This window comes from Lissotriton helveticus, chromosome 12 (genome assembly GCF_964261635.1).
Source record: "Lissotriton helveticus chromosome 12, aLisHel1.1, whole genome shotgun sequence".
In the NCBI taxonomy this organism is placed as follows: domain Eukaryota; kingdom Metazoa; phylum Chordata; class Amphibia; order Caudata; family Salamandridae; genus Lissotriton; species Lissotriton helveticus.
Window position 1 is genome coordinate 846,663,040 of NC_136073.1, and position 27,960 is coordinate 846,690,999.

Sequence of the window (27,960 nt, forward strand, 5' to 3'; positions counted from 1 at the left end):
CCAATCACAGCCCCCGCTCTCACTCAGGAGCCAATTAATGACACCTGGATTGTGCACCTGGCTCCATCCCATCAAGCGCCCACCTGCCTCCTTCTCGCTCCCGCCAAGATCTCAGGGAAGCCTAGGATTGGCCATGAGATTGCCAAGTGCCCGCAATAGGCGTGGCTTCTAATTATAGAAGACCTACTGATTTGTCCAAAGGTGGCCACGTGACCAAATTGATTTAAAAATGAGCTGAGGAGTCTTGTGTTTTATTTTCGGTGAGTTGGTTGACTAGCAAGTGTTTATGTTGTTCATGTTAGATTTACAATTTGTGTTTTTCTGTAGTAAGTACTATATATGTGTTTTTTTAAGTATAGTGTTATTACTGCGTTCTATTATTTAGTGAATGTTCCCGGGTAATGTTGGTGTTCGTAATTTACTTGGTTTGTAGTTTAGGCCTTCGGTTTGCTTTTGCTATCGAAGATGAGCGCGGATGAAGTCTAAAGATGGAACGGTTTATCTGAGGTGGGTGGACGAGCGTTGATGGTATATTTTAATATTTATTTGTTTTGCTTGTAACTTTCAGTCGGTTTTGAAGAAGTTTATGACTAGGTAATTTCTTTTGAGAGGCTGTCATAACTTGAAATCCTAGATTATTTTTTTTGTAGCCTTGTTTTATTAGTATTGTTTTAGGTAATTTTTTTAATACTCCAATTGTATTCTGGGAGTTGTAGTTCATTTTAAGGTACTGGAAGAACTCCCATGAAGAAAATGCCACCTGGAAGACAAGCGCTGATCTGGGAAAACTGGAGTCCTCTAAACACTATATCAAGTAAGCACTTTAGTAGGTTAAATTATTCTAAATTGCTTTTAAAGTGTAGCTGTGTGTCTCTCAAGGAGAAGCCTGAATTTCGGGGGGAATCTGAAATGAAGATGATGGGAACTGAAAGGTGGCTTTCTTGGAGTCTGCAATGCATGTTGGTACTGGCGCTAAAGTTGGAAGAGGGGGAAAATGTTTATAGTGTTCAGGCTTTAAGATCTGGGGCATTTGTGCCGGCTGTTGGCCATTTAAATTGAAGTCCATTTCATGATTATATTGTAGAGCAATGCTGAGGGCAGTTTTTTTCCCCCCAGGTGATCATTGAAGCCCATGAGTCTGGCTCCAAGGTCAACGGTCCCAATGTTAGTTTCTTACGATGCAGCCCAAATGAGGAGTGGGGGCTTTTTATTAATTTGGAAAGATTGTGCCCCTTTACATAGAGCCAACGCCAACAGCTGCTGAAAACCAGCAAGATCCGCGCAATTCCTTACTTCAGGTACATTTTGGGGCTGTTAGTAAGAAATATTCCTAGTTTCAGCGCTGTGAGATCCATATTTTTCATTTAAAAATGGAGTGCCTTGCAATGTCTGTTATTGTTTTCATGCAGGCTTGTCGCTGGTTCTTTTTCCTGGAACTTCTCATCCTATTGGTGAGTGCGTTTGACCTTTACAAGAGGTGGGATGTAGCCGGATGGTATTTTGCCCACTAGCCTCTGTGATCTTCAGTGTGGTGGGCATCGCTGTGGTTTGGACCATCTGAGGGGCCAGTTGTATGTTTTCTGACTTCATCAGTAGTGAAATTCCAGTCTGTTTGCTTGTCCACTTTCTTTCCCCAAATTGAGCGGTCTGCTTTGAAGAGCTGCTTGCTGTTTTGAGTTTTCTTTACTTTTTTTTCTTCTCTATTGTAGGTTGTCTAGAGCTGCAGCGAACAAGTTGGTACACCGTGGTATAAGTTGAATTGGCAATTCCAAGTCTTTCTGTTTCTTTGCTGCCTGCCTGCCCTTGATGGATTCCTGTAGTACTTTGCTGGCTCTCGCTTGGGTCTTGACTGAGGACCGGATTCCACGAGTGACCTCGCCTCAGCAGCTGCTGTTGAATCTGCCACCTTCTTGCTCTTTGCGATCAGATTCTGCTGGTTTCCCTGTGGTTTGTGTGGACTAACCACAAAACTAGCGGGCTCATGACTTTCTCCAAAATTAAATCTGCAAAACCTGGTGATTGTCGCTAAGACTATTTCTCCAGTTCTGGGAACTGAATTATTACGGTTTAAGCCAGACTTGTTGAGTTGCTCTACTTGGGGTTGTCCTTTCAGAGCAGTTTCTGGTAAGAATGAGTGACTGCATTAAAACGTAGTGTAGTCTTGACTAATCTGGCAATACTGCTAGATGCAAGTGGTCATAACTTGCTGTGGTACGCAAGGCTTCTTCTGTTCGTTCTCATTAACACAGATAAGGAGGACACATGCAGAGTAAATCTACTACAGCAATTGTGCACACGCAAGGAGAGTGGGCAGCCGTAAACCTGCAAAACATTCTTAACTTCAGAAACTCTGCCTTGTCACTAGTGCACTCTATATCACAGTAGCACGAGGTAAGTTAAATGATATTACTTGGCCTTCAACCAATTTACTTAAAGCATAACGGGTGCTTAAGAGCCAAATCTTAACCTGCAATCGTAAACGTTTGTATCCCACAAACTACAAAGCTGTTTAGGCCACAAAAAAAAACACCACCACTTTCAGCTCTTCATTTCTCAAGGCTAGAAAATCACTCTTCGATGAGCAGATCAGGGAATGGAATTCAGTCCACCTCCTGGCTTAAGGATGGACTTGCCCACATACAATGAAGGTAACTGTTCAAATCGTCCTTTCATCGTGCTCCTGTCCTCCTCAGAGAATCCGATGCCAACCAAACTACCTCCCATATGAGCAAACCTGCTCCAATCTCAAAAACACGCCTCACTGCCCCTATTATGTGTCGCAGTTCATAGTATGGATTTTACCATCTACTTTACAAAAAAAAAAAAATTGTTTAGGTCTCGTGACCTATCAATGCGCATGCGCATTGAGAGAAGCGAGACTATAGGGCTTTAAACAAAGTTTAATTAACTGTGGCGATTTGGTGCTGTGCCCGTGCGCTTTTAGGTCAATGCGCAAGCGCATTGACCTAAAATGCGCGTGCACATCATCAAATCGCCATCTGTTCCCAAAGCCACACTCCTCCCACACCTTTGAAGTGAAGCTTAGCTTCACTTCAAAGGCCCCGGCTGCTTCACACCCTCATGCCGCTCTCCCCGCTCCGCCCCCTCCCCTACCCGCCGTGTGCATTTCTCCTCCCCCCTCCCCACAGCAATGCCCTCCGTCTTGTTTCCTTTCTTGTTTGTCGCCCTGCCCTTCATCTGACTGTATTTGTTGTCCCTTTGCAACTGTTCACTTCTTTTGGTTTCCTTTAGCCCCCACCTCGGTACAGCTTCGATTCCATCTATGATCTGCTTGTTTGTCATCTTTCACAGGCACGGCCATGCCCTGCGCATAGCGCCGTTCAAATGCACCCGTGCACTCTGACCAACAGCGCTATCTTGGCTCTCCTTCTGTTCTATGTCTCAGAACCGATAGTTCACTCATGAATGATCTTGTCACCGGTCAGATACCTGAGGTTCTCCTCATCTCTGAGATCGGGATTAGTGCGATGCGACCCCTGTTCAAAATTAGAAGAAATCACACATAATACCAACGTCGTCTCCTGGAACCATCTGAATAAAAAGTGCCATCAAATATCAGATGCATCAAATCACCACTGCTATCCTTGAAGTGCGGAGACAAAGTGCATGAAATATTGCTGTAATTATATCTGAATGTAAAGATCGGGATCTAAAAACCGGGACAAAATGAACAAATATATTCCAGAGTAAAGTCTCAGCTCAGATCTGATACTCCCGTGCACCAGCGATCAAAGGGTCCTCGCTCTCTCCCTCCCACCCTCTCTCTTTCTCTCTCTCTCTCTCTCACTCTCTCTTTCTCCCACCCTCTCTCTCCCACTCTCTCTCTTTCTCTCTCACTCTCTCTTCCTCGATCTCTCCCTCCCTCCCACCCTCTCTCTCTCCCACTCTCATTTTCTCTCCCTTCCAACCTCTCTCTTTCTTTCTCTCTGACCCACTCTCCCTCTCTTTCTCCCACTCTCTCTCTTTCTCCCTCCCACTGTCTCTCTTTCTCTCACTCTCTCTCTTTCTCCCACTCTCTCTTTCTCTCTTTCTCTCTCTCTCCCTCTTTCTCTCCCTGTCTCCCAAACTCTTTCTTTCTCTCCCACTCTCCCTCTCTCACTCTCTTTCTCCCACTCTGTCTTTCTCTCTCTCTCTCTCCCACTCGCTCTCTTTTTCTCTTTCCCACTCTCCCACTGGCTCTCTCTCACACTCTCTCTCTTTCTCCCACTCTCTCTCTCCCACTCTCTCTTTCTTTCTTTCCCACTCTCTCTTTTTCTCTCCCCCACTCCCTCTTTCTCTCTCTCTCTCTCCTTGCTGCTTGTTGTCCACAATCAGAGCACTCTCCTCGCTGCTTCCCCTGTATCATCTTAAATTTACACAGATGCCTCCTTTTCTGCATAATTCTATATTGTTATTGAAACTAGTGCGTAATTTATATTTGAAAAAAAAGTAAGTGTCAGGGCCCTTCTTTGGATGCCACTGCAGCCTGCACTGCCAATAAAAGTACCAGTACAACTACAACACATTGCAATGTTACAAGTGTAACAATTCAAACTATTCCAGGACTCCCAATACGAATGGCATGGAATAGTCTCAATTGCCATTTTCAATGTATTTTGAATTATTAAATACTGTTGTTGCTCTCATCTTATAATTAAACAGACAGCGCCACCATGTGTGAACTGTCATTAGCGCCGACACTGAGAATAAAGTGCCCGTACTGAGCCCTGGAAACCACCGGTTCAAATTAATTGCTGCGTTCCCGGTATTCATTCCAAACAATCTCTATTATACATGCACACCACACCAACCACCACCCTTCTTTCCCACATATGAATTATTTATGTACGGCCTCAGAAAGGAATCATTTAAATTTCAAACCTGTAAAGTTCAATTCACAGTTTCTGTATTTTGTGGTCACCTTTACATAGTGCATTACACAGTGAGTTATAGCCCTCAGTTCACGACAGGTGACACTGTTTCAAGCTTTCAAGCCTTATTACAAATCACAAAAAAGATGTTATATTTCACTTCTGTTCTTGGATTTTCGTCACAATAAAAAACACTGAATATAATCTTCACAAGTTATTTACAAAAGTTTAAGCTATTGCCATTACAAATTAAATACAGTATTTAACAATTTAACAAAAAAAATAAAAACCATTGTTATTTGTAATATTAATACATCTAAGTCACGTAAATAAAAAACATGTTGCATTACAAATGCTATAGGTGTCACATTTGCGAAAGTTATAACTATTGGCATTGTAAATGACAGAGCTATTAATTTAGCTATTTTAACAAATACATAAATAAAAAAAAATGTAATTTATAAGACCAATAGCTCAAACTTTCCTAATGCGAGACCTATTGCATTTCCAATGCTTGTTTTAAGAGGCTCTGCGGCCTAAATCCACACTTTATAGCTTGATTTCCTGTTTTTAATCTTGGCGATACGCAGTGTCACAGGGTGAGCTGACTGGGAGGGCAGGGATGGCAAACATAGATTCTCCTATTTGAGAAGGACCTTTCTTTTTGGCATACTTCTAGGTGGCTTTATATCCTCACCTTGTACCAGTACCTGACTTTAGGGGTAATTTTGGGTTCTGATCTCATTCACAGATCAGATTAATAAAAATTGGTCTTGTCCTGTTTCTTCTTGCTGAGAACTTTGAGAAAGGTTCTACCTTTTTATTCCTTTTGACTTGTAGAATTATGCTGCCATTGCATTGGTGTTATCCAGACTAGATCACTTCAATTACCTTTTTATTTAGGTATAAACAAACTCTCAAAACCAGCTTCAGACTCTGCAGAATGCAGCCGTTCGCCTTCTTAATAAAATAACCAAGTTCAAAACTGTTTCGGGTGCCTTATCTGAGCTTCACAGGCCTCCATTTGAAAAGAGTGGCTTTTAAGGTTGTTTGGCGCGCAAAGCAGTTTATGGCTCCTTATCAGAGTACCTGAAAACATTTGTGTGGTAGACTCCGAATACCGTTGCGTTCTGCAGTCATTGTTCTTGGGGTGGCAGAAACTTTGTTCACTCTGCTTTTCAACTTTGGAATCTGCTCTCTAAGCACCTTAAATGTCATTCCTTATGACAAGCTTTCACCAACATCTGAAATCCTAACTGTCCTCTTCCTTTAGTCTTTCTTCCCTGTCTTCAGGTTAGGAAAATGGTTAATGTTCGCGCCAAGATACCCAAGGGCGTTTGTGCGCTTTATAAATCAAATGTGGCTGCTATGTCCACATTATTTGGAAATTGCAGTTGCCTGAGCTCCCTGTGAATCGCCACATATGGAGATTAGAGGTCAAGTGAGCTGCTTCTATTTGCAGTGTTTATTCATGCTTGCTGTCTTGTAGCAACAGGGTGACTGCAATACTAGCATGTGCCAATTAACTGTGCATGGTCACTATAGGAAGCTAGTTTTGTAGATACTATACCAACGTAGGGTGTAGCGGGCACAGTCCAGTGAATCCCCAAGGCTCACAGAGGTAAAAGTAGCTGCACTTTGTGGTAGTGTGGGCGGGCAGTAAGCCTTTATCAGAGGGTAGTGTTAAGCATTTATTGTACACACTGGCAAGAAATGATAGCCCACACTCAAAGACTGAACTCGGACCAATTTTGTGTAAAAAAAAAAAAAAAAAAAAACAAACTTTTGTGGTATTTCATTTTTAGAACCAAGCAGGACTTGGTACAGGTAAGTAAAGTGGTATTTTTCAAAGCCGGTTGAACCATGTAAGCAAGCTGAATGAAAATGACTTACAGGTTTGTGAAATCTTTGAGTACAGTTGAAATTACTGTTTGATTACTTTATAGTTTACTTTTTCTACTCTGTGTGATATGCCTAGATATCACACTAGGACATTACCTAGATAAAAGGTAAACAGTTTTGCAATAAGTTACTTAGGTTTCCATAAAAACACGTCTACACTGACAGTTTTCAGAGGCAACTCTCAATGCAATTCTATGGCGGAAAATGAGGTTATCGGTTTGCAAGTAAGTAAACTGTCTTTAGGGTTGAGTTTCTGGGGATAGAACCAGGTTTCCCCCAGGGTCCAGGATGCACTCAAAGCATGGTCAGAGGCACTAGGGTGGCTGGGTGCTGAGTCCTGAGGCACAATATTATCCAATGGGGGATAGGAGGTCTCCGCTTGGTGGCTGCTCACTGACTCACCACTTGGATGTAGGAGCAAAGCTCCTAGGGTTTAGCTCGGGGCAAAGGGGGATCAGAGTTGGCACACAAGGTGCACCCACAGCGGCATGGGTTCAGCCGGGTGCTGGTTTGGGGTCGGGTAACCTGTTGATTTTAATGTGGATTCTCCGATCACCACAAAGACTGCAGGCTCTGCAGGAAGGCTTCCTGGAGGTGACCACTGGCTTTAGAGGTAAGTTAGGATGATGGGTGTTGCCCGCACACTGTCTGTTGGGCCACCCAAGGCCGTGGGGCTTCGGCTGCAGGGGTGTCTTTAGGTGTATGGTTTCCTTACCAGGTCCGGTCGGTAGTGACCCTCCAGATGGAGGCTGCAGGCGTCTGCTTGAGGCAGGTTAGGGGTGACTGGATCCCAGGTCAGAATCACTAGCGAGACCACCTCTTGGTGTTGGGCCCCTCAAACTCAGGCCATAGGTGTTGGGTGCAGACTCTCGGATCCAGCTGGAACCAGTCTGTTGGTGAACAAATCTGGCGCTCACGGGAGGCAGGGCAGGTCCTCCAGATTCTGAGGGGCTGCTGGATGTGCCAGGATTTCACTGAAGCAGGTCGAGGTCTGGACAGGCCGGTAGGGCTAGGGCCCAGTCAGTTGGTGTCCTTCTTTCAGCACAGCTCTCTGGTCCTGGTCTTCTTGCTTGTCTGAGGCGGCATGGTTCAAGGTTGCCCCTAAATACAAAATTTAGGGGTGTTTTTAGGTAGGTACAGGTTGAGACCAATGGGTCCTTTCCTTGGGGTGGATACACCCCCTATTATGCCACCCTCCAGTGGGACAGTGGTAGCAGCCTCACTCTGGTTGGCTGGTTTGCCCCACCTGGGGGGGCGGTTGGCAAAGGTGGCACACCTCTGTTCCTTACTTGGTTTTCTGGTCCAAAGTGGGGCTTAGAACTAGTGGGGGCCAGTTGCTGGAAGCAGTAAAGGCCTGGGTAAGCTCACAAAGGTGGCAAGCCTTTGAAGTTTCCACTTCGTGGACCCTACCCATCCTGGGGGAGGATATTGGCACCTCGTCCCAGGATGTGTGTTGTTTCATACCCCCGAGAGCAGCAGGCTCTCAAAACAGGGGTCCAGAAACATGTCTGGGATTGGCAGCTGGCGAGCAGCCGCTCAGCCAGGATACTAGTGTTGGATTGTTTTTCAGGGGGCATCTCTAAGATGCCCGCTGTGTGCGATTGGCGATAAATCCCACACTGGCATCAGTATGGGTTTAATGTGCTGAGAAGTTTGGTACCAAACTTCCCGGAATTCAGTAGCCATTATGGTTCTGTGGTGTTCATAATGACCACCTCCCAGACCATGTACTCTTTATGGCTTTACTGCACTTATGTCTAGAATGGACTTTGACACTGTAGGGGTACAGGGCCAATGCACCAGTACCCTTGCCAGTGGCATAGTGCACCTAACTAGAGGGATGTCTTGCCTATACCATGGCAGGGGGTTGTAGGCATGGCACACAGGGATGTGTACCATGTCGACTCTTCACTTTTCTCTACACCAAAACATGCAGCCCGCAATGGCAGTGTTTGGGTGTGAAGGTGCAGGGCCTCTAAGTGTGGCACAATATGTGCTGCAACCCCTAGAGGCCTTCCTGGTCACAAGTCCCTTGGTACTTATGATGCCTTTTACAAGGGACTTGCATGTGACCAGAGGTGCCTATTTGGGGGCACACAAGTACAATTTTAGGGAACAAACATAGGCCCTAGGTACCTGGTTAGCAGGAACCAAGGGCACACTTAGTCAAAGAGCATTAATGTTAGGCAGAATGTGGGTGGCAACCATGCAAAAATGACGCTTTCCTCCAGTCCAGCATTCAAGCTGTTAGTCTCCATGAGGGATGTTGAATGGAGGCCTTTTCTGCGTCAGTCTTTAGATGCAAAATATTTGGCTGTTGAGTACCACGAAGATGGGTATCTGGGATACCCACTGAGTACTAACCGTCTTCACATTTTGCTGTTTTACAGCAATTATCCAGCCTCTTTTGTCGCTTTTCTATCCTTTGTATCCCTACTTTTTTCTACTTTCTACTTTCTTATTTCTTACTTTTATTTTTTATTATGTGATGACTAAATTAAAAAAGAGAGGCTTATTTAAGCCTGACCTCAGCACTGCAGCCGGGTCCCCATGTGGGCCCCCGTTTTACAATTTGGGGTAACCCACTGGGTGAACCGGCTGCAGTGCTGACGTCAACGGAGAGCTGACAGAGATCGGGCCCGGTCTGTCACCTCTCTCGAGATAGCCTGAATATTGGCACCCAAGGGCCGCACAGAACGCCTCTATTCGGGCATCTCGCAGTGAAATCTACTCCAATCACTGGAGGAGGACCTTCTGGCTGAGCAAGAGCTTCTACCTTTGACACTGGAAGGCCTTATTGCTGGTACTGTATGCCCAAATATTGTAGTCTTTCCTACCTGTAGATAGTGGCTTCTCTAATTGAGCTTTGTACTAATTTGTGCTTGCTATCTATTACAGATTTCCAGCAGCCGTCTTCTGTGTGCGTGCTGCAAAAGTTCCTGAAGCACAGAGGGGGAGTGGTGTGGAACAGTGGACCTTGCAGCAAAACAATAGAACTGTATTTCAGGATTAAAACTGAATCTACACCTAGTGCATTTGGTAAAAATATATTTTATGCATTTGCATCTATGAAATAGAATGCATTCACCCTGCAAAATTTCATTCAGCAGAAATATTATTTTATGAAATTTCTACAAACACAAATGGGTTTGTAGTGTGTTAGTAGCTGTGCAAGAGTAAAATGTGTGCTTGTGTCCTTCCATAGGCCTGAGGTTTAAGTTAAGCAATGAGTGGAGTTGGGAAGATTTAGATTGGAGGCTGCAATTTAGGACTGGAGGGAGTTTACAAATGTGTACTTGTGAGCGCCTCCTCAGATAGTAGTGCTTTTTAATCTTTGTTGTACTTGCCTTAATATGGTGGATCTAGCACATGTACACTAATGGTTCCTGGTGCTTCCTTCCTCCAGCTAGTGTATGCGAGGGGATAGCTGCTGTGGTCTGTTTGCATCGCTTTTTGGATTCAAACCTCTTTGGATGCTTAGTGCCATTAACACCCACCGAGAAATATCCTCTAAATTGTGTAAACCTTTATTTACGTGGTAACTGACAACCCTTAATCCTGTCTTCACTTGTGACTTATATTCCACCTTTATTAGATTTTGCTTTCTTACCCTCACTTAATGACTTGATAAAAAAATTAGTTTGAGCTGGACTTGGGCACTATAGCTGGGGTTCCACGCGGCCCCCTGTTTTTATTGGTATACGCCAAGGGATGAACTGGCTTTAGTACTAGTTTCAACTGAGAAATGGATGTGATTGGTCTGCTCTCTTGAGTTCTGGCATAAAAGAGGACTCCAGAGTGCCTTTGAGAGACTGCAGTGAAATGTACTCCCTATAACCAGAAGTGACCCGCTTGGAGTGGGGCAAGAGCTGGAGCCTTCAGGACAGAAGAGACTTTTGCTCTTGTTGTTGGTTCATCATCTATCACTCTCTTAGTGGATTTTTCTGTCAAGTTTTGTACCAATTCTGATTGCAAACTTAACCGAGTACATAGTTTCAGATTCTAATGTGTTGCAATTTTCCACCACAGCCTTCCGCAGCTGACCTGGTGTTGCTCAGTTGTCCACTGCTGTGTGAAGCCTGTTTTTGCATCTGACTTTGCCTGCACTATGAAAGGTAAGAACACATTACAGGTGTATGTAACATGCACTTTAAAGTATGTTGCACATGAGATTAAGTTTGCTGTAGTAGTTTGGATCACTGGCTTGTCTGAGGTGGTGGTAGAATGGCACAAGGCAATATTACTGTGAGGACGGGAGGGGACTTGGAGAATAGAAAGTGTATTGAGAGGTAAGAGTAGTTTACTGAGGCATGAGTACATTTGAGAAATAACAGATGTGCTGCGCCAGGTCTGACCAGCAGATCCTACTGTTTTGCAGTCGGGTGTTTGTAAGGTAGAGCTAGAAGGGTTTAATGATCCAGACTAAAGCTTGAATTATCTGAAGGCGAGAGCCTGAAGAAGCGTTAATAATTTCCTCCTGAAACAACGTAAAATGAACAGATTGTGTTGTCGAGCCTTCTCGGGGAATGCCCCAAAGATCTGGGACTCTCTTCCTCCTGATTTGCGCAGAATCTCCTCAATAACTCCTTTCAAACTTGAAGCCAAAAGATTCCTAATTAACACATTTTTACCTTAACTTGGGCTAGGTGCATTTGCTTGTGACCACTGATCCCTCAGTTAGTGCACCAACATGAGTTGCATTGACCCTACCACTTTTTTTCTCCCACTTTTTGTCTCTACTCATTTTGGTGATATGTTTCGCCCCAGTAGCATCCTGTTTACTTGGTAATTCTATTACTCGTTGTGTACCACTTTTGTGTGCCTACAATTGCTTATGACTGTCACTTGATATCGTTACTGGTTTTTTATTCCCCCCTTTCATCCTTGTGTAAAGCGCTCAGATATCCCTCGATCTTGTTCGCGCTATATAAAACTTTATAAAATAAAATAAAAAATAAAGCGGTCTGAGACTGTGGGAGAACGCTCACCTTGTCAGAACTTAAACCGGAGGGATGGGGAGACTTAAAGTTTTGTGCAAGTCTGTCACTTGCTTTGCATCCCTTGGCTGAAGCTTCAACTGAGGCTGCAGGAAAGTGAGGAAACTGATAATACGTGAAGACCCTAGGGTTTAAACCTGGTCTCATGACGAGAAATGTGTTCCATTGCAGAAGACTCCTATGGATCTTAAACTGTGTGGGTGGTTATATTAAGAATTATGCAGCTCCCATATGCTGTAATCTCTGATTGCAAAGGGTGGCCCATGAATGAATTTTAAAGATTACCATGGGGGTGTATGTATACATGGGTTCCTGAAATCTCAACTTTAAAACCGGCTCATACAGCAGTCACCTGTGCATACTAAATTTTTCTCCTTCCCTTTAATATGCTGCTGTGCTTGTTGGGGGTCTTCTCTCCTCTGTAGGTTGTAGTAGGAATTTTACCTGTTTTGGTTTACAGCTGAGCGGGGGAGTAAACTTGTAAAGAATCTGTTAGCAGTAGTTTATTGAGGATGCTTCAGCATCTCTGGTGGCCGTAGCTGTCCTCACTCACGTTCATCTTGTTTTCTTGTAGGTGACTCTCCTCTCACAGGAAGCTTCTTGGAGGAAGTCTTTGGTGGCCAGACCTTGTCTCATTTCACAGCTTCACATTATTGTAAAATAAATTGTATAAACTGAAATATTGTGTCTGTGCTCATTTTGAGAATAGTTGAGAGTGATCAAGGTTTCCTCCGAGGGGCTCTCCTGTGGGGGTGAGTGCTCTTCAGCTCTGGGTGTTTGCAATTGCATTGTGTACAGTGCCCTGGTGTTCTGCTCTGAACTCTTCCTTGTTCACTAGTTGCACTGGTCATAGCAAGGCTGCCTTGGCCGCATCCCCAGCAGCACTTGAGAACCTTAGTCTAAGGCTGCTAGGAAGTGGCTTTTATTGAGTGTTTGTATGCCACAGCTCCTGGTGGAATGAGGGCTCTAGGGCTTAGTCTCCTCCTGCATTGAACCCAGCTTTCTGAACTATTCTGGCCTCAGTTCCTTCCAACACCTGGCCAGGCAGTATTTCACAAGGCACGTTGGAGCTGTGATCTTGGTCAAGCGGGCCAGGCTCTCCAGGTGATGGACGATGCTGCTACCACACCACACCACACCACCAGATCCTGTCCAGCAGTGCTACTGGTAGAAGTCATTGTGCACTCTTTACAAATCATGACTTCATTCCCGTCACTTGGTACTTGCAGACGCTTAGTAGAAGAGACTGTTAATCGTGCCTTTTTGTAATTGAGTGTAGAATTCTAGTTTATGTATTTAGACCAGGCTAGGACTGAGTCCTTATGTACAAAGGTGATGCCATGGGTACTTGGCCAAACTCTCCTTGGGAATATACTCCACATTTTCTGGGAATTCTGGAATCAAAACTGCTTAGTCTGGCATTTGGCGGCCTGGACACATGAATGGAAAACTGTGCTTTGAGGGTAAATGGAATCACTGTTTAGCGTGGGTCCTGAAATGACCATGATTAAGGCGCAAACTTCTATTTGGAGGTAACTGATGGGCAGATCCAATGGGTGGCTGTGTTGGCAGAGTGACAGCTGGATTCTTCCCCCTTCTGGGAATGGAGGAAGCACAAATACAGCATAGAGGATTCATTGTCCCAAATAAATTTCGGCGGGTAAAGCAGCAGAGCAATTAGTAGTATATCTTGGTGTCCTGCAGAGTAAATCATTTTATCAGTGATGGCGGGGAGGGGGGGGGGGGGTGCAATGCACCTCACAGGGAGCTTGTGTCCAGGAATAGGGTCTTCTTTTTGAGGATGAGATTGAGCATTACTGATGTAGTTCTAGTAAGGACTTAATCGGATCATACTATTTGGTTTTTCGTCCGTCTTACTACATCATTGTCCAGTGATGTTGCATAGTGGATGGTACGTAGGTTGTGGTTGGCAAGGTGGGCTATCAAGTTGGCTTCATCAGGATCCTCTAGACTAAGTTTGGGGTGTAGAAGAGGAGATGTGATAGGCAGCAGTTCTAGGGGGTAGAGAATAATTGTGTAAGATGCTTTAAAATGTTTATGGGCATTGTCCGGCTAACCTTGTCATGCAGCATGCATTATGGCAGCAAACTACTGTAGGATTTTCAGTGCACTTTGAGTGCCAGGCACAGTAACGGAAGGCAAAAGGATGGAGCAGAGTGTGAAGGAGCAGCTTAGTGGAAGAGGAAGTTGAGAGACCACCTTAGAATCGTGATGCTAGAGGAAGTTTGCATTTAGTTGGGGGATTGGAAAGGCTGGACAAGGCTAGGCAGTGTTTGGAGGATTGTTGGTGGGGGCTGGAATTGTTAGCAGGCAAGGTCCATGTGGGTCTCATGGTACTTTGTGACTGGCCATTTGTTGGTTTTCTAGTCTGCCCGGAGCAGGCTTCAGAGATCAGCGAGGTTGGCTAGAGGTAGGACCACTGGATTTTTTTTCCTTTTCCCATAGCCTTCTCGTCCTGGAGTTATTACATCCTTCAACCTGTTGCTGCACAGTGGAAAGCTCATCTTTCTTTGCATATTGCTGTGTTCGGGTGTCAGTCTGGTACAAATGAGATGAAACCTTTGCCTGGCTAGTGGCCTGCCCAATGTTTTAGAATGGCTAAAAGTTAGTGGGGTAAAAGAGTTTTGTGGAGACCGAATGGAAGGGTGTGGAGCTGTTGGGGGCATAGCGTCTTGGCGTAGTGTAGCATAGAGCTGAGTAGATTGTCATAGTGGCAGAATGGAGTAGACTATTGCGTGGTGTGGAGTAGTTTCTTTTTTTTAAAAAATTTAGAATAAAGTGATAATGAGTTGCATAGAGCGTATGAGTATTGGCGTAGAATGGCGTGTAGTAGAGTGCCAGTCAAGCATAGTTTATTCCAGTGTAGTGGCAGGGAGCGTATGTTTCAGTGTAGAGTATGCATAGTATGGTAGCGTACTGCCGTTATGGACAACACTTTTTCAATTGAAATTACCATTATATTTGTGCTCACGTGCAGTTTTACTGATAAAATTATACAGTGCACAAACGATAATGTGTTAATGCTTTCACCCAGTGTATTTTGATCATGAACACAGTTAATTTAGACACTTAAATTGTGTTGTGTGCTTGAAGAGAAAATTGAAAAGACTTCCTCAAGCAGACCCCCAATAGCCAGCATGATTGTCACATAAATCCTCTCACTTTGTTAGTCTGAGGAAAAAAGTAAACACCAAGCTCCCTGGACAGCCTGACATCTGACCTCAGTCTTTGAATGCACAGCAAATGTGACCAGATAAAGAACAAGATTCGAAGGCCAGTTTTCTGAAAGCGATTTTGTGCAAGAATACAATATATGTTTTGGGCAACGGAAGGGACGAACTCGAGCTGGATGATCTAAAGCAAATAAAGCCAGCAAATAGTAAGCCAGAAACTGTGTTACAAACCACAAAGCAATGGTAAGCAATGGCAGAATGCTTTCCTAGGCTAACTGTTTGACTGTCCCAAATGTGTCTTTAGCAAATCACACAGCTGTGACTAGAAAAAATGAAAAAGTATAACAGATCTAGACCACACTTTTGTGGCCCTTAGCTAAGAACAGTCCTGATGGGCCAAGCAGACTAGCTCTAAATGTATGCATTTGTATACCAGAGGAGCTTCTGGTGAGATTCAAACTCCTGTCTGATTTCTAGCCAGACTGACATTTTAGGACTCATTTGAGCATCATGTAGCGGATGTTTCCATAATCAATTGTTGACAGAATACGGCCCGCTACCACTGGAGCCTGCAAATGCTGAGGAACGCAGGGAAGTATTTTCTCCAGGAGTCTCATCTGATGGAAGCTGTCAAGAGTTTGACTGCTAGACAAGGCCTCATCAAACTCTAATCCAGTGAGACTTTGGCGGAAGTGTTTGGTGTATAAAGAAAGACCTTGCAAACTAGCCTGTCCTACAGCCATCACTTCTTATTTGACCTTCAACTTTAAGTTACTATGCAGGAAGGTGCTGACGCCAGATACATAGGCCAGCAGAGTATGCTCAATTTTAGATGTTGGAATGTTTAAACTAGGTGGGTGTCCTCCTTGGGCGATGTCGCACGCAAAGTTCTTTTAATGGCTGCATATATGTGAAACAAGATTGCTGATGAGACTTCAGCGTCTCCACTTTGTATGGGTATGTACCTATAGTGATAAGGATGCGCCTAAGACTGGTGATTCGAGAGAAAATAAGTAAACAGAGTATACCCTGCAGCCCACCTACTTCCTAGCGATCAATTGAAGAATACTATATTAGAAGAGGCATTAAGGCCTAAGAATCTAAGTTGCAGGGTGATTGGCCTTTCCTGGTGACTATATTGGTTTGTCTGCATCCCTGGGAGAAAGTCTCTTTGTAAAACCCAACATGTCATTTGACACCCAGCAGGCAAGGATTCTTTCTCTGAATCTGGTGGCCGCTGATAGGAAAGCGAGGAAGCAATAGTTGGGTTTCTCAAGTCCTAGTTTATTCGTAAAGGGCTACACTTTAGGAAAATGATGCTCAATGCTCCGCTCATTGCAGGGTGAAAGAACCCATGAGGGCTAAGTTTGGGGAAATCTAATCTAGAGACCCCGACTTTACTGATGACGAGGAGTAAATCTACCTTACAGTGTTTGATGGCGGAAGCTTCTGAGTGGTTCCTGAGTACTCTGGCAAAAAGTCCCCATGGATAGGCCCTGAATATCAGTCCTAGCTTGAAGCTGTCCTAGATAGATGGTATCTCGTCTCTGAAGAAGTCTGCGTGGTCAGTGCACATGGGCTGGGAAGGAGTGCCAGGCCTCTAAACGGGTGCATCAAAAAACATCTAAATTCCAATCTTGGCTTAGGTGGAAGCCTGAGTGATTTCATTACAAGGGAACACGGATTTTGCTGAAAATAAAGGAACCTCTAATAGTGTCGACTGCGTACGACATGCAACCTCAAGGACGCAGTGACTACCAATTGCAGTAGCTTAGATATGTATCTAGCATTAGGCAGTACATGTTCTAGTCATCACTTGAGACCGTCATCAAAGATGCGCAGGCAAAAATCCGAGGCAACTAGGCCTGAAAGAAGAGAAAGTTCTCTCCAGTGGTCTAACGTTGGTTAATTACACTACTCTTGAACTTCTTTTTCTCCAAGTGTTTCTGCTACCATGGCCCTTAATCCCCAAGCTTCAACACCACCTGCTCTATAAAGCAAGAGGGTTTGCCAAGCACTTGTTACCAACTTCCATTGGTCTTAAGGAAGAGCAGTGCATCATGCAGGAGGAAAAGGTTAGGAACATTTTCCATAGTTAAGGTGGCTGTATGCACAATCCTATTAAGGACCAGGGCTAAGAGGTTCTGCTGGTTTTTGACTGCTCTTGATCCCAAGGCCTGTCTTTGGTTCCTAAACGTTGGACCATGACTCCAGTTCTCAGTGATGCTCTTCAGCCCGCTTTGCAATCCAGAATTAAGTTCAAGCACACGTCTCGCCTTATAAGTCCTCAAATATGAATGACCAGGATACTCCCAGACCTCAGTATGGTTTACAGCACCTCTGAAGGAAAGATGTTATTTGGTTGGAATCCAAAAGATTCAGATCCTTCGCTACTGTGAGCAAATTTTTCACGTGCAGCTCTCTCCTACTGGAAGTTTAGTTGTCTAAACATCTATCCATAATAATTATTTTTTTTAAACCTCTTGTTCAGCTCCAATCAGTGGTGCAACAATTTATGTATTTATTTATGAAACTTATAAAGAGCGCAAATGGCCCCTGTGCCCTGCGGGGCCCTCCAGCACTGTGCATGAGCGGTGGGGTCCCTGGCCTTAAAGCTCATAACTAGGTCCAAAGTGTGTGGGGGGACCTTCTGTTAAAATTGCAGCCCCCCCTCTAGTTTTGTTACATCACTGGCTCCAATTTCAACCTTTACTCTTTCCAACTCCATAACTTGTATCCGATTATGATGTACTTATACGGAATCTGATGTATGTGTTGATTTTTTTTTTCTTCTTCCATAGCTCCTCTGTTTTGCCCCTCTTATTTCTGCTTTGTTCCATGTAGTCCCTGAGACTTGCCACTGTTTTGAGGACTATAAAGCGCTCTGTCACCACTTGGGAAGAGTTTATAATAAATAAATGGAAAATCACACATTTTGGACCAGTTTAGAGGAAGCCCTAATTGGACTCTGAAATACAGACGCCTCTTCTCTGGCCTTTGTGCCATCCAAGGGCAGCAATTCTTTGAATCAGAGCTGAAATCTAGGAACACCTGCCCAAACATTTTTTATGATTCAAACCTCAAAACAATACACAAAAATAATACAGAAACAAATTATGAAATAATATATTTAATTCACAAATCTGCAAAAATCTGAAATGTAATGGGAAGAATTGAGCTTTTCAGCAATTTGTTTCATTTCTAAAAGATGAAGCATTGTGCTAGGCTCATTGCTGTCTTTTACCTGATTTAGAATTTTTTTGTTGCACATACCAGTGCTTCAATTGAGGCTACAGATTTTCTATTCTAGATTCTGTTGGCTGTACTTGAGCTGCAGCAAAGAATTTTTTTAAAAAAGGACGCCAACTTAATTTTTAGCCTCCAGGTAAAAAAACGTTCTTTGTGTTTTACATTTTTAAATTTTGTGTGTGTATGTGTGTGTATATATATATATATATATGCACTAGGTGTATTTATATCCTGTCATTTTAATAAGATAACTTCGTTGTGATAATATGTGGTAGTATGTCTTCACTGTTTAGTCACGTGATCACTGATGTCACCAGTAATGGGTGTATACACCTTAAGCATATAAAAAACGCAATTGAATTGACTAACGTTGCAGTGTGAACAAGGGCCATCTGGCCTGAAACGCGTAGCTGTTCTCTGTGTGATCGCAATAAACATCTTGCTGTACCTGGTGGTCCGTCTCCCTCGTTTGCCGGCATATGCTTTCGCTTGTCTGCTGCTGTGGGACACTGAGATGCTGTGAGAGCCGAGAGGAGTATAACGTTTTTATGACAACGGGAGTTGATTTGCGCCCGTAACGGACCCCTTCCCCGTGAAGCAGGCAGCCGCCTTCAAATCTTTGTTTCCTGTTTTTCCGTGGTGGAATTCCGGTGGCTGCCTCCTGGATTGCTGCTAATTGCTGAAACCGACGCGCAGCTGATGCTGTACAGTGTAATGGATGGTCGGGTCGGAGGACCTACATACGAAGCAGTTTTCGCTGATACGGTGAGTGAGAGAAGCACGTATCCTGGTGGGGAAGTTTGTGGACAGCGTTATACTAAAAGAGTATACCATTACCTCTTGTTTTTTTTTTGTCAGGTGTTTTTATTGATATTTTGAAGAACATAAAGAAGAAAAAAAAAGGGAAAATATGCGACAATCCCACACGACTTCCCACACAGGGGAAGGAGCAACTGATTTGTTTGTTGTATCATCTAACTCCGCAAGGAATACAAAGAAAACAACGAACGAAAATGAAAATACTGGACAAATGAGAAGTTTAAAAAACCTATTTAAAGATTTGGAAAAATACAACAAATTAGAAGTTACAAAATGGTGGGAGCACAAGTCCCTGAGTAAATATGAAGTAGTAGGCAGAGTTCCGCGTGGCTTACGCATTCTTTTAGCGCCAAGCTTTGACAAGCCTAACCCAGCCATGCTGCAGGAATGGGGTGAGAGCAACTTGGCTGCATCCATGAATCTCGTATGCATCTTGATCAAATATGCGGACATTGATCGCAACAGCATAATGGATACCATAAAGGCAATTGAAATTGAAATACAATTACGACCAGAAACAGAAGAAATAAAAAAATTAACAGACCCAATGAACGATCGTCTCCAAAAACACGAGGAGAAAATTAAAATTCCCAAAGCCAGTAAGTTTGCCCGTAATGCGGATGACTACAGCAATGGGCAGATCTTTACGTTCGCCCGAAAATATAATTCAGTTAAAAGACAGGAATATAGCAAGAAAAGCAGGAATGTAGCATCTTCATCAAACAACTTGGGCGTTACTAACAGAACGGCATTAACGAATGAAGACAATGAAAGTGACAATTTAGTAAATTCAGATTCAATTTCCTTAACGAGTAACTCTAGTATTAACTCTGCCTCTTCTAATTCGGATTTAAACTTATTGGGACTAACAAAGCTCAATCTACAACAGGAAATGCATTTCATTGTGGAAGAGAGACTATGAACTTTATGACCGAGGCAGCTAAGAGAGCAAACAGGCAAAGGCGGAACAAATGTAGAAAAGAAAGGAGAAGCAAGCGAAAACAAAACTCAACAACAAAAAAAAAGAAACATTTTTGGGTGAACAAACGGTAGTTGACAATACTTTAATTAATGTATCTACAATCACACTGAGCAAGGCAGAACAACAACTGTTATCCTTGGGATTAAACTACTGTCCAATCCAAAGTTTCAATATAGCATGACGCGTGTAGATTTATTTCGTTTTATTCGCAAGCTCAAATTAAAGAAACCATTTGCCCTCAAGTCTGTCAAGGATTCCCTAACACCTGAGGGAATGCCTAATGTCGAACAAATGGATAATATTAATCAATTGTCTGCTTCGGATACCTTCCTAGACGTGAATGACTTAAACCGCATCACCGAAACTTATGACTCGGACCCAGATATAGCAACACAAACAAGACTAAGTAGAATTTCTATCCATCAAAAGGGAGCAGGTCTGAGCCCTTTCAAAAGCAAATCTAAATTTATACCACTTATGCCCAAAGACGCTATTGACATTTTCCATGACTGTGTCAGCAACGACATCAAGAAATTATACCACAGTACCAATAGTAAAAACAAAAAGAAAAGAATTCACATCCAACGCGAATACGCAAAACTAATGAAAAAACTGGGAAATAATCATGAAATTGTGATTAAAAAATCGGACAAAGGGGGCAATTTGGCCTAAGGTGGACTACAAGAAGCTAAATGGCAGCTAAATGACCCCTTGTGTTATGAAAAATCTACGCAAAGAGACTATGCCAATGCTAAAGGAACTTTACAAAAAATGTTGGGACAATGGAGAAGGGAGGGGTTAATCTTTTAGTTTTAAATGGTTTTTATTGAGGCAAAATAAAGCATAGCAAAGCATCGCCGTACAAAGTATATGTAACAGGTAAGTCAGTCGCGGACTGTAAGCATGTGTCCATATAGCGCTAAGGAAGAATTGGCATAGGAAGTGAGCATTCAATAAGAGCGAGGTGATGCAGATGAGTCACTTGACAGGCAGTTTTGGACAACAATTTAGAACTAACCAACCCCACAAAACCCCCCGACCCACCAACCAACCCCCCACCCCCCTCCCCAACCAGTGTGCCATACGGTAGAGGTCCATTGTCTATGGATCAGAAAGAGACATGCCCTGTAAACCTTTGAAGTGATTAGGTGCCAGTCGCCGGGTCCGTAAGGCGTAGCAGCCGTAAGTATTTCGGACATGTAATTTCGTTAAATTCTTTGGACAGCAGCGAGATGAATGGCTGCCAGACCTTTGAAATGTGGCTGTAGTTTGGGAGAGAGTGGCTTGAATACGTTCCATGCCCAAAGTGAACCAGAGTTTGTGTAGCCACCCTGTGTGAGTGGGTTTGGACGTGGACCCCCAAAGTGAGAGGATATGTTGCGTGGCAGCTTGCATGGCAATGCCCATCTGGCGGCCTCGGACAGATTTCAGGGGGAAGGTAAGTGCGTTGGGTAGGGATCTCTGTGTCAAAGGTCGCATCAATGTCATCTAAAACTGAGTCCCAGTAGCCCCGGACCTCCCTGCAGTCCCAGAGGATGTGTGTCAGAGTGCCCTTTTCCCCGCACCCCCCCAGCATAGGTCACTCCTAGATGGGTTCCCTTTATGAAGCCTGACTGGTGTAACGTGCCAGTATGTCGCCAATTTCACAGCTGATTCTTTGCCTGCTGTGTTGCGTGTGGTGTGTGATGCCCTGCAGTACACTTGGCCCCATTCTTTAGGTGATAGTGTTCTGCCCAGTTCGGTTTCCCATCTTTTCTGACCAGCGGTTTTGTGTAACTCCGTTGGAGGTGTAAGCATTTTATATATATCAGAGATCAGATGGCGATCAGTGTCCTTGGTCAGGAGCCATTTCTCGAAAGGAGTCATGGTGCGCCCCACCAAGGTGACAGTCTCAGAGTCAGTAAGCCAGTGACGCAATTGAAAGTATTGGAAAAGGTGGGGGTCAATGACGTCATAGTGTTGTTTGATGTTTGAGAGAGTGAGGAAGCCTTGTAGATCAAAGAGATCCCCAGCGCGTCTGCATGCTGTGCCCCGCCATTGTGTGAAGGCCCGGGGGTCGTTACCCGGAGGGAAGTCCGGGTTGTCTAGGAGTGGGGTAAATGGAGAAGGAAAGGTAGCGAGGCCGCGTTTAACGGCCACAGCGTCCCATACCTTGGTGACTGTGCGAGTAATGGGAGAGTTGGTGAGGTATGTTGGTCTGTGCTTTTTGGGCAGAAAGGGGATCGCCCACAGGGATCGCCGGGCCATGGCTCTGTCTTGGAATAGCCAACTCTGCTCTGACTCGGGCCTATACCATTCCACTAGGTATCGGAGCTGCGTGGCATGGAAGTACTGTAGTAAGTTGGGGACCCCCAGGCCTCCCTCGTCTGTGCTCCGGTGGACCAACTGTTTGTGGAGTCGCGCCTTTTTACCCTCCCAAATAAAGTGGTGCAGTGCTGCTTGAAGATCGGAGATGGTGCCTTTTGGGGGGAATACTGGGAGAGTCTGAAAGACGTATAGGATTTTGGGTAGGGCCGACATTTTCACAGCCGCCACTCTGCCCAGGAGGGACAGAGGCTGCTTAGACCAACGCGTGAGATCTGCCTTGATCTGGGCGGTAAGAGACTTGTAGTTAAGAGCCGCTGTCGATGTGGTCGAATGGGTGAGGATGACCCCCAAGTAAGGGAGGTCACAGCCATAGTCAGAGGCTGGGGCGTTTAGGTGGGCGTTACCCCCCAGTGGCAAAATAAGGGACTTTCCCCTATTGATCTTGAAGCCTGCGACCGTGCCGAATGTTTCCAGCTAGTTTAGGAAGGCGGGTATCGAGTGGGTGGGTCGGGCCAGAGCAGCTATGATGTCATCAACGTGTAGACTGATGGTATGTGATTCGTCATTTGAGATGTCATCAGTGATGTCATCAGTGATGTCACTGACCATGGCATGAATGATGTAATATGTGACATCATCAACAGTGGATTGCGGGCGCGCGAGTTATAGTGAGTCCAACTGACTATAACGTGGGAATTTCAATGGTTTTGTATGAGTAAAATGTTCAGCTAACTATAACTGGTGTGAAACCTATGGTTTTTTCAGTGAATTTGAAAGGTTTTTTTAAATGCTAATTCCTAACTATAACGATTGTGAAACCTATGGTTTTTTCAGTGAATTTCATTGTTTTTTAAAAAGCAAATTCCGTTGTACATCGACTTTGTAACCTACGATTTTTATTAGCTGTTTTTAAAAAAAAGTTATTTTATATTTCTTTTAATAAAAAATTATTTGTTCAATGTATATTATTTTTTAAAAACATTTTTTCCTGGTGTGCTCAGGGTGCGCGCAGCGGTAAGCTCTCCCGAGAGCGCAGCGAGAGCGCTATTTCTGCGTTCGTAAAAAAAAAAATGTATGAAAAGTAAATAATAATGAAAGACATTCAGTACCATACTTATAAAAGCAGTATTTTTGATTTACGAAATGAAAATGATTTTGCATTTCCGTAAAGCTACCAAAACGTCACTCAGGCGCGCCGCGTAAGCGCCCCCGGAAGCGCCTACGTTCGCGCCGCGTAAGCGCTCCGGTGCGCGCAGCGTAAGCGTGTCAAGTCATGTGACCTTAAAATAACACTTTTCATTGGTTGCTAACAGTTTTTTTTACAAAGAATGAAATCCCCACCCACTTCCTTCACTTCTTCTTTCACTTTTGTGACTGCAAGACCTGTCTTTTTGCTCTTGAATCTTTGTTGGATTGGCTGCCAGAGCATCCAGCAGCAGTGATGACACAGAGGGATTTATAGATGAAGAGGTTCCTCAGCCTAGAGTTAAGGAGCATTTTAACTGGAAATTTTTTGATATACCTGAGGGACGTAAGAAAGTAAATGCTCCAAACGTGGAATGTAAGATCTGCCATACTGTACTTTCCAGAGGAGACCCCACAAGGGAGTACAGTTTTGGTAATTCTACCATGATTCGCCACGTGCAGAGAAGGCTTCCCCAGAACTATGCCCGGGAGAGTGTCAGGGCTCTGGCACGAGAGGCTCCAAGAGATGGTGCCTCTACTTCAACTGGAGGAGCAACTATATCGGTGAAGGGGCGACCAGAAGAGCTGATCCCTAATAGTCAGCCTGCTTTTAATGAAGCCATAATTAAATGCAGACAATGTGATCAGCTACTTTGTTATGGGGAACAAAGTGTTATGCTCATGGTTCGAGCATTAGAGAACCACCGCTGCCGTCCCCAGCCCTAAAAACAATTTTTGTTGCTCCTGTTGAGCAGTTTCCCATTCCCTGTTTTTGTTCAAAAAAAAGGAAAAAAGAAGAAAAAAAAGTTCTTTTCAGAACTACCTCCAATTCTCATCAAAGAGCTGTATTCTTAAAAAAATGAAAAAGAGTAACTGAAGTGGTGCGCTCAGGGTGCGCGTACCGGAGAGCGTACCCGGGAGCGCACCCAGCGCTTACCCCGCGAAAAATAAAAAAATTAAAAAAAGTTTTTTTGCCCTTCAAGGTCCTTCTAGGCCCCCCTCAGAAAACCTAGGGGGTCAGGGGGTGTCTACTCTGCCCCCTTTTAATTATTTCCCCCTTTTCTTTTTCACCTCTTGTGTCTCGATTCTACCGAGAGACAAGATGGCGGACTCTCCGGACTGTTTAGAATGTTGACAGACACCCGACAGCCAATCAGCTTTCCACTCGCGCACTCCCGTAGCCCCGTTTGACAAATCTCTACAACACTTTCCAAAAAGGTTATGCGTTTTGACTAGTTTGTCCATGGAAAGTTTTGGGGTGATCTATCAAGCGGGGGCTGAGGAAAAAAAAGGGGGGGGACAAAACACATAATCCCCATGCATTTTCCATGGACAAGGCTACAGCAAAAACTGCTGAATGATATTACACTCAATTTGACAGGAAGCTGGATCTGGGTCCACAGATTGTCCTTGTTGTGATTTGGTGTAAATCTGTTCAGTAGCTTTTGTGAAATGAATATTTAAATAATTGCATCTCTGGGCGGTTGGGTCCGTGCGAATCTCGAGAGACTCTTTCCGGAGCACCAATTTAAAAATTGAATGTTCTAATTGGTCCAGGGACTTTATTTCCCTTAGGCATCTCGCTCCTGCGGGAGAGAATGCTCTGATTGGCTGCCAGCAACATGAGAAAAAGGTAGCTGGCAGTAATTACAGGGTTTGTGGACTTAGTCCTTTGTCCTGAAGTAAAAAAAATATATATATTAATTGTAGGAAGCTGGGTTTCTATATAGCGCACCAAAACAAGGTACACTGTGAAGATAGTCCAGGCAACCCTGATTTGGTTTACAGAGGCACAAGTAACAATCTTAAAAGCTCTCTTTTGGGGGAGCATTTTACAGTTATCAGATAGAAGTGATAAGAATTAGTTGTACTCTCAGAAACCATAAATGAGACACAATCTAGAATAAATCCGAGACTGATTTAGAACAATAACACTCAATGTTATCTAATTTTCAACATCAAGAACTTCGTGATCAAGTAAGTACTTTTTGAGTTGATATTTACAGGTAAGTAAAATGTTCACTTAAGTGCGCCTTTACGCGGCAAAGCTTTCCAATGGGTAAATAGGCATATCCTGCATATGGTTACTTGCAATAGCTTTCTGGCCGGTACCCATCAGAACTCAAGGTGGTAGGGGCCAAGGTCCAAATAATCACCAGCTGTTAGTTGTAACCTGCCCTGGAGCATCAGGGTGTAGAGGGGCTGGTCGGTAGCTTGGCACGCTACTCTAAAGGAGAGGCTGGGGCACCTAAAAAAAGGCTGCAGTGTGGCTTGGGGATCGGTCCGGGAGCTCCCAATAGGGGCTCAGTGTGTGCCCCGGGAGCAAAGAAGCATAGTTGGTTCTTGGAAACACTGGCTGGGACGCTCTGGTGCAGAGTGGTTAGGTTGGTAGAGCTTGTGCGTCACTGGCACTCACAGGTTGAGGGCGAAAAAACAAGACAATTGGGCCACTCTTGATGTGGGTCTCTGCAGTACTGACGTTCCTCAACAGCTACTCAGTCTAGTTGTCATTAGGTTCCAGTTTGGACCCAACAAGGCTTTGATTGTTGCAAGGGGTCCAGTCCCACTGGCATTGCTGCTGTGTGACTCTGGTTGGTTTTCTCACTTGGTGGGGGTCACGGATCTGACCTCCTGGAGCATGGGGACCTCTTCCCAGGGGGCTGCTGCGCCGGTGGAACGGGTGGCAGCAGAATGGTGGACTGGAATTTGCTGCTTCATGTCTGCAAGTTGCAGGGGAGTAGCTTCTCTACTCCAAGGGAGATATCTGGCAATTTGCGAAGTGCTGGCAGCCCTCTGTGGTTTTTGGCAGATGGACAGCGACAGGTCGAGCTGTTTTTTTGCAATTGTTAGAACAGGTGCAGGGAGGCGGGGTTTGGCACCAAAAAGTCTGCAGCTAGTCCTCAGTTCTCACTTCTTTACTCTTTGTCCCCCAATTTGGAGTTCCTGGTTTCAGGGGTGCCACCTAAATACTCAACATGGGGGGTTTTAAGGAGAGTGTAAGGTAGTAGTCAGTTGGCTACACTTACCTTTGGGGTGCCTACACCCCCATATGACCACTTCCTGTCGGGAGTGGGCATAAGACCCAGTGTATCTAATTTCACCAAAAACCAAGATTGTGGAAATCTACTTTTCATGTTCATTTCAGGTAGCCCAACTTAGGGGTGTAACTAGCCTGATGGGGAACATGCCTCCTGACTAGCAAATTTTCCCACCTGTCCTGGTGCCTAATGGGTCTCAGGGTAGGGGGTGACATCTCCCAAGTGTGGAGAAGCCGGGGTCACATATCAAAGGCGGCTGATGCTTCTGAAACCTCCTGCCTTGATATGCGGATTACTAGCCATCCTGCTTGGAGGAGCTGACAACACCTCTGGTCAGTATGGACTGAGAGAAGCTAAAGAAACAACGTTCTCAAAAAACCTCCCCTCATTTTGTGATGTGGTGATCGATCGCAGAAGCTTTTAAGAAACTTTTTATCGTTGAGAAGGCCACACTGCTGTGTGTTCTTGAATGAGGTAATGTATGATGGAGAATACTGGATGAGTGTGAACAATGTATGTGAGATAGTGCTCGGGGGGGTAGACCCACTGAACATTGAAGGAATTTTCAGGTGTTTTTCTTCCCTCCCTAGTTTATATAGGTCCCCTAAATATATCAGAGATGGGCCTAGAAAGAGGAATGAATGTTGCTGGTATGAGTTGGGTGTTCTTGAGTTGGACCTTCGGGCGATTTCTTTATGAATTTATCTACCTATATCACTCTGTGCAATTTTGAGCTCATTTCATATACGACCAAATGGACAGATAGGAATTGTCATATCCATATAAATAATTAACAAAACCTTGATATATCTTGCCTTTGAAATGGATGAGAATGCTGTAGGAAGTCTATATTTGATGAAAAGTAACCAATACTGTACAATGAAATTTCGTTCTAATATGATCAATTTTGTAATTTGTCGTTCTTTTGTCCATCACAGCCGGCTGTTGCTTATTATCTGTTTGCCCCTCCCCATTGTACTCTTGTGAATGCCCTGATGAAGGTGCGGCAGTAGATCTGGCTGGGCACCGAAACGCGCGTTGGCGTGACTATCTCCTGTCCTGATTCCCCAAACCGGGGTCCCCAGTGCTGTGCTGGGAAGACCCTACAGGACCGGTTCCATGTGTCACTCTGGAACTACATAAAGGATGTTGGATGAATGTTTAGCTTGTTGCTTGAATGTATGTGTTTGTTGATTGAATAATTGATTTTTGAATGTCTGGGGAGCTTGGTACCAGGGCCTAGTTTAGAGATTTTATGAAATTCTATTGTGTATTAGATATTACCTTTTAAATTGTAATTTTCTAAAGTTAGAGAATGATAACCGTGAATCAAAGCTTGTATATAAAAAATAAATAAAATGAAAATAAAAAGATGTTTTGTTTAAGACTGTTGCACGGCTGAATCTGTATTTTGGT

The 27,960-nt window shown here is 44.2% G+C and overlaps 1 long non-coding RNA gene across 2 annotated transcripts; it reads left to right on the top strand.

Annotated features, from left to right (window-relative positions):
- The first annotated feature begins 293 nt into the window (after positions 1 to 293).
- Positions 294 to 27,887, top strand: LOC144798588 (uncharacterized). 2 transcript variants are annotated; one of them, XR_013603570.1, is made up of 9 exons: positions 294 to 326; positions 439 to 507; positions 717 to 814; positions 1,117 to 1,298; positions 1,410 to 1,451; positions 1,710 to 2,391; positions 9,672 to 9,812; positions 10,803 to 10,888; positions 27,483 to 27,887. It is a non-coding gene; the product is annotated as an uncharacterized LOC144798588 (long non-coding RNA). The 2 variants fall into 2 exon arrangements; XR_013603569.1 differs by lacking the exon at positions 27,483 to 27,887 and adding an exon at positions 12,345 to 12,412.
- The last annotated feature ends 73 nt before the right edge of the window (positions 27,888 to 27,960 follow it).